Source organism: Pan paniscus, chromosome 1, assembly GCF_029289425.2.
Source record: "Pan paniscus chromosome 1, NHGRI_mPanPan1-v2.0_pri, whole genome shotgun sequence".
In the NCBI taxonomy this organism is placed as follows: Eukaryota; Metazoa; Chordata; class Mammalia; order Primates; family Hominidae; genus Pan; species Pan paniscus.
In genome coordinates, this window is record NC_073249.2 from 7,960,000 (window position 1) to 7,967,684 (window position 7,685).

At 39.6% G+C, this 7,685-nt stretch overlaps 1 protein-coding gene across 7 annotated transcripts in view; it reads left to right on the plus strand.

The window, feature by feature from the left end:
• The window catches only part of RGS7 (regulator of G protein signaling 7), a 591,371-nt gene that overhangs the window by 171,141 nt on the left and 412,545 nt on the right, over positions 1-7,685 (plus strand). The window lies entirely within an intron of this gene.

The window sequence follows — 7,685 nt, forward strand, 5'->3', positions numbered from 1 at the left end:
ATGCTGTCTTTGTGATGTTTCCCATTTTGTCCCTGATATTGATAATTTGTAACTTCTCTCTGTTTATCTTGGTCAATCTGGCTAGAAATTTGTCAGTTTTATTCATTTGTTTCTCAGAACCAGATTTTGATTTTCCCATTGGTTTTGTTTGTTTTCTTGCTTTCAATTTTACTGATATCTTCAGTTAACTTCGTTATTTCTTTCCTTCTGTTTGTTTTGGGTTTAATTTGTTTTTCTTTCTCTAGTTTATTAAGATGGAAACTTAGATGCTCTTTTAAAAATTTAGGCATTTGGTGGTATTAATTTTCATTTAAGCTGTGTCTTGAATGCATACCACAATACTTAATATGTTGTGGTTTTGTGTTTGTTTAATTCAAAATATTTTCTAATTTTTTCATTACTTCTTCTTTGGCTTATGGTTATTTAGAAACATGTTTTTAAATTTCACAACATTTGAGGAACTTCCAGCTATTGTTCTGTAATTGAGCTCTATTTTGATCTTTCAGGCAGGAAACATAATTAGTATGATTTTTAGTTTTCATGATTTGTTAAAGTTTATTTTATAGCTCAGAATATGGTCTAATTTGGTGAAAGTTCTAAAAGCACTTAAAAAATGTATATTCTGTTCTTGTTGAGTAGAATATTCTATAGACATTAGATCCACTTGATTGGTACTGTTGTTCATGTCTTCTATATCCTTACCTATTTTTTATTTGTTCTATTAACTGCAGAGAAATTGTGGTTGAAATTGAAATCTCCAGTCATCACTTTGGATTTTTCTATTTCTCTTTTCAGTTCTATCAGTTTTTGCTTCATGAATTTTGAACCTCTGTTGTTAGGTGGTCATAGAGATTTCATATTAAAATAAAATAGAGTAAACCCTTCAGACAAATAGAAACAATAGAAATTTCTGTTTATTTCTTGTTAAGAAGTTATCTTAAAAGCAGAATGATCTTTATACGTAGACCATGTGGACAGTTTCTTGTGATGTCCTTAGACCTGACTAGTGGTTCTCAAAGTTTAATGTTAAAAATGCTATAAGGTTATACACACAAGTTCATGTATATTTCATGGGTGATTTAAGGAATGTACAAGAATAAACTTTACCTGATTTTTCTGTTGTGGACATACTTTAGAATATTACCTCCTGCAAAAGTCCACTTCCATAATATTTTCTTTTGCCTTCATTCTGCTTAAGAATGTCCAATTCAAAGGTTACTTCCTCAGTCAAACTTCTATGAACTGCTGTTTTCCTCAGTAGATTAATTCAAGCTTTTATAGCTCTTCAAATATATTTCTATCATGGAACCTGAAATTCTATTGTACAGGTTGCCTATCTGTTATCCAAAATGCTTCAGACCAAAAGTGTTTTGAATTCGGGGTTTTTTTTTGGATTTTGGAATGTTTGCACGTTCATAATGAGATTTCTCGGGGGATGGGGCCTAAATCGAAACACAAAATTTGTTGATGTTTTGTATACACCTTACACACATAGCCAGAAAATAATTTTATACAATATTTTAAATAAATGGAAATGAAGTTTGTGTTACATCCTTATGAAACAAAGTTTGTGTTAAGTACTTATGTGTGAAACAGGAAATAAAGTGGAACCTTCTACTTGTGGCCTCATGTCAGCACTCAAAAAGTTTTGGATTTTGGAGCATTTCCGATTTGGGAATTTCAAATTAGGGATGCTCAACCTGCATATCATTACCTATGAGATGCCTTCGGAGAATAACTTAATCATCTGTTTCCACATTGTTTGCCATAGCAACCTGATGTGCAGTTAGGTACTTACAGGTTATTTTTAAATGATGAGTAGATGAATACATGAATATCATTTTTCTGCTGTCGTCAACAGAGTGGCTAGGTAATCATGTTTTTATTGGCTCTTGACCTCAATGAATAATTGTGGAGTCATGATCCCTAGACTACTTCACTCAATACATTTTTTTTTCTGCTGATCAATTAGGCAGGATGTTTATTATCACTGAGTGCAATAATAATCCAGTCATTGAATAAATGACATTCATTATTTCTCTACTTTTCCTGGTATAATCTTCCTTTCTCTGTTGTTGATGGATGCAAAGTTGCATGAAAATGCCTCGCCTTTGCTTCCAGGATCCACAGGTGAGCTACTCTCAGAGGGTAGTTCTGACTCCCATCGACTCCTGTTCTGTCCATCTGCCCAACAGGGTGTTGCTGTCACTTCCTTTAGCTGCTGCTGTCTCTTTCCTGACGATAATGCCACCAATGTGCTTTGAATGCCTAAGAGATGCCAGGTTCTCTGATGTCCTTCGTGTGCCAAGGCGGTACAGAAGTAGAGGGAATACCCCTCTCTCCCTACTGTTTACTTTTCCAAATGTTTCCCATGTGGCCCTACAGTGCATTCCACTGTTTTACTACATAGAGCCTCTTTCTCTTACTCTCTTACTAGAATTCAGGTGGGAATATGTGGGAGGCCTAGACTGGAAAACAGATTTGAACTCATAGAAGCATGTCTCTTCTCTATAGTATAAGTTTTGTACTTGACCCAGTTTGACTCCTTTTTCTCTGAGAGTGACGCACAGGAGACTTTTCAATACCATGTGTATGTAGATAGACTTCTTGTAGACCTGACCCACCCATCTACTTGATATATCTAGACTGTTGAATTCCAGGGGAAATATCAGCTGCGAGACAGAGCATGATTTATTGTACTTTGGGTATCTACAGGGCCTGTTTAGTTATTTGCAATAATATGGGCCAGGCCAGAAATGTTCTAGTCCTGCCTATTCAGATGGAGCACGTGGTGACTGAGCTGAGCCTTTTGCAGGTGCTGATAGTGGGAATTGAGTGCCATAGATAGGCACGCAACCAAATCATACTGCAATCATTTATGCGGGGAAACAATTAGTAATGGAAATTTTCAGAAGAAATAGTGTAATAGGGTATCTTACCACACGAATGAAGTTCAAGGATTGAGAGGTGGGACATGGTCTACTTGTATGTCCAAGCAATGAGAGTGGTATTTGGGCGATCTCTAATGAGGAGAAGAACCCAGCCAGCAGACTGTGTTCTGAGTCTGGGCTTCAGGCTCTGGATAAGGGACCAGCAAGCACACAGCAGAACCCAGAGGATTACCAAAATGAAAGCAAATACATGTGGACCAGAGCACGGTATGTATGCATTTTTCCATTCTTTCTTTAAGAAAAAAAAAAAAAAGAAAAAACGTTTGGGAGGCTGAGGCGGGTGGATCACCTGAGGTCAGGAGTTTGAGACCAGCCTGGCCAACATGGTGAAGCCCCGTCTCTACTAAAATAAACAAACAAACAAACAAAAACCGAAAAATTAACCCAGTATGGTAGCATGTGCCTGTAATCCCAGCTACTCGGGAGGCTGAGGCAGGAGAATCACTGGAACCCGCAAGGCGGAGGTTGCACTGAGCCGAGATCACGTCACTGCACTCCAGCCTGGTGACAGAGCGAGACTCCGTCTCAAAAAAAAAAAAAAAAGCGTGAGATGCCGGGTTAGGAAGAAGCCAGTTCATAAGACCTGGAAAAACTAAGGCTCAGGAACGGGATGAATACTCAATTTTCAAAACGGAGGCAAAATACCCAGGTCAGAATAGTAGCAAGTATAGCTCTATGCTGGCACCTGAGCATGTGAATTATCATTTAGAAAACATTCATAGTCACACTAACATTGACAGAGCTGGGGGTTGTGTGTCCCAAATGCTTTGTAAGCCATGACTTCATTCAATTCTCTCAGTTGCCTGGTGAGGTGCATACTGTCTCCATTTTTAGAGTGAAAGTGAGTGATTATCACAGCTGTGACAAATGGAGTATGATTTTTTATTCTTTGGAGTCCTATGGGGCATGCTTAGTTATTTACAACAAGATGGGCTGGGCCAGAAAGGTCCTAGTCCTGTCTGCTAAGGTAGAGTGGACAGTAGCTGAGCTGTGCCTATTGCGCATGGTGATGGCAGGGATCCAGTTCAGGGACGTGAATGGACTTAGTCAAGGACCCAAAATTAGCACGGGGCCAACAGAGAGCAAGAATTCCAACCCAGCCCTTCTTAGGCAAATGTTCCTGCTTTTCTTACATCACAATGCTATAGGTTGTGACTCTGCAGGGTACTAATGCTTCTTGATCTGTTAAGATAGAGAGCAGGCCAGGAATGGCTCACATCTGTAATTCCAGCACTTTGGGGGGCAGGAGGATTGTTTGATGCCAGGAATTTGAGACTAGCCTGGGCAACAAAGCAAGACCCTATCTCTACAGGAAAATTTTAAAAATTAGCTCAGCATAGTGGTGTGCACCTGTAGTCCCAGCTACTTAGGAGGCTGAGGTGGGAGGATTGTTAGAGCCCAGGAGGTGGAGGTTGCAGTGAGTCATAATCGTGCCACTGCACTCCAGCCCCAGTGACAGAGCCAGACCCAGTGTCTAAAACAAAAAACAAAGAGACTATTATTTGCTCCCTCCCTGTATAGCCTTGGAAGAAATGTTTCCTGAGTTCTGACGCTTCCTTCCTAGCATTCTTCTGTATCCTCCTGTAACATCTGGCCACCATCAGTATAACTTCTAGCAGCTCTGACCTTTAATTCCAATCAGCAGCTTTTGATCTGCTGTAGGCTAAGAAACAGGATCAGAGTAATAGCTGGCATTTATTGAACATTGACTATTTAGGAAGCTCTGTGCTGTCCTTTACATATTTATCGCATTTAATTATTACTACTCTATGGCCGAAGTACTGTTCTTTTATGATTGTTTTAAATGTATTTTATTTTTTAGAGCAATTTTAAGATCATGATAAAATTCAGGAGAAGCTATAAAGACTTCTCCTATACCCCGTATCCGTATATGTACATAATCTCCCCCATTAGCAACATACTCCACCAGAGAGGTACACTTTTTTCAATTAATGAACCTACATAGAGGCATCATTATCACCCAAGGTCCATGGTTTACATTAGGGTTCCCTCTTGGTGTTGTACATTCTATAGTTTGGGCAAATTTATACTGACATGTGTCTACCGTTATAGAATCATACGAGATAGTTTCATTGCCTTAAAAATCCTCTGTGCTCTGCCGATTCATCCATCCCTCTCCTCTAACCCCTGACAACCACTAATCATTTTATTGTCTCCATATTTTTGCCTTTATCCAGAATGTTACGTAGTTGGAATCATACAGTATGTTGCCTTTTTGGATTGGCTTCCTTCACTTACTAACATGCATTGGAGTTTCCGGAGACACTGTTCTTCCCAATTTATAGATGATGAAATAAAGTCTGAGAAAGCTGAAATGCCTTGCCTACAATCACACAAATAGTGAATGACAGGTATGTCTGGAGAGCTCTTGACTCCCATGCGCTGCTGTCCTATCCATGGCAAGGACACACATCAAATTCACAGCAGAGTCAGGAGTTCTGAAACCCTTTGACTCTTGATCTAGTGCTCCTCTACAATGCCATTCTGTGTGTCAAAGGACATCTTACTATAATAGAAGAGTAATTACAGGGATAGAAAATGTATTCTCTGTTTGGGAACACTGTCCTACATGGAAGCTGTTCTCTAGAGATGCACTGTTCAGCATTATACTTCTTTGTAGTTGCCACACAATGAGAAACAGGTGTCAAGGTGGGTTTCTCACATAAAATAGTCTAGGACTGATAATTTTTTATTTTGAGGAAGAACAAAACACACACATACTTTATGTTACTCTGTTTATCCTTCACTTTCTGTGTTTTTGTTGTTGTTGTTGTTGTTTTGTTTTTTTGTTTTTTTGGTTTTTTTTTGAGACGGGGTCTCGCTCTGTTGCCCAGGCTGGAGTGCAGTGGCGCAATCTCAGTTCACTGCAATCTCCGCCTCCTGGGTTCACGCCATTCTCCTGCCTCAGCCTCCCGAGTAGCTGAGACTACAGGCACCCGCCACCAGGCCCGGCTAATTTTTTGTATTTTTAGTAGAGAGAGACAGGGTTTCACTGTGTTAGCCATGATGGTCTCGATCTGACCTCGTGATCCGCCCGGCTTCCCAAAGTGCTGGGATGACAGGTGTGAGCCACCGCGCCCGGCCCACTTTCTGTGTTTATCAAAGATTCCACTAAAGATTCATATCCATCTCATACCTGGCCCACATCAATAGCTGTCAATTCTATAGAACCTCATAACATTTCGTTTTTCTCATTTCAATGTCTAACTATTAGTTAGCTTTTCATGTTATGAAAAGCATCTACCCAACTAGATTTTAGGACTCTTTAAGATCAGGAAGTATGTCTTATATTTTTCAGTGCCTATCAAAGTGCCTCATGTGTGTATGATTTTATGTATATTTGCCAAGTACCCTATCACTAAAACTAAAATGTACTAATGTTTATGGAAACTCTTGGTAAACTATTTCTTGGAAGTCAACAGGCTGTGATGTTATATTTTCATGGAATTTTGTGGAGAATTGGACTAATAGGCTTTTTAGACTGACTGGGTATTATTACATTTCCCTCTACAATTACTGTGCAGAGGGAAACTCTAGGTCACATGTTGTCCATCCGAATCTGTGCAGTAATTAATCATGAGCTTGTGGGGACTAAATATGCAGTAAATATTATGAATAACAAAGGGTCCTTGGAGCTAGACTGTGATTTAGTGGAGATGTTCTGCCTGTGAGACTTCACTTAGTCGCCAGCTGCCTGTTTTCAGCATGTCCAATGGGAGGGCTAATCTCTTAACACTGACTGATTAATGATTAAATCACTTTATCAGCCAAAGTTTAAAAAATCTGCCTGGTGGCTCACACCTGGAATCCCAGCACTTTGGGGGCCGAGGCTTCCAAAGGATCACTTGAGGTCAGGAGTTCGAGACCAGCCTGGCCAACATGGTGAAACCCCGTCTCTATTTAAAATGCACAAAAAAATTAGCTGGGCATGGTGGTGCATGCCTGTAATCCCAGTTACTTGGAAGGCTGAGGCAGGAGAATCGCCTGAACCCGGGAGGTGGAGGTTGTAGGGAGTCGATATTGTGCCACTGCACTCCAATCTGGGCCACAGAGTGAGACTCTGTCTCAAAACAAACAAACAAACAAACATACTAAACATTAAACTATTGTTTGATTGAACATATCAGGCACGTGCCCACCATGATAGAGCTTATAATTCAGTAGAAGTACAGCCAGTGCAGGCACCATGATGGAAGATAATTAGCATGTGTCTTTAGGCTGGGCTACAGTGTAATAAGCCCTTTAGTATCTTACACAGTGAACATTGAAAGTATATAGCACAGTTTGGCTGCATATCAATCTTACAATAGGATCTATAACTGATGCACAAGTTATAAATGGAAATGGTAATTGATAAAATGTTTCTTTCTATAATCCCACACATCTTGAGTAAATAAACTGATTACATTTTAACTGGATTCTGGTATCGTATCAAACCTGATATGTAGTTTTTGGAAACAATATCAAAACAAAGGAAACAGATACCTTTGGAGGAGCTCAAAACTGCCTTTATCTTAGGCAACATGTCACCTAGTAATTGGCTTTAATCACTCTCTCTATCCTGTTGACCATGTCCTCCTTCCTGAAACAACACTTTCTTTTCTTGGCTTCTGTGTTCTTGTACCCTTTTGGTTTTCCTTCTACTTTCTTGGTCCTTGCTGACTGTTCACCTTCTACGAACCTACAGGTGCTGAATGAACTCCCTGGGTTTAC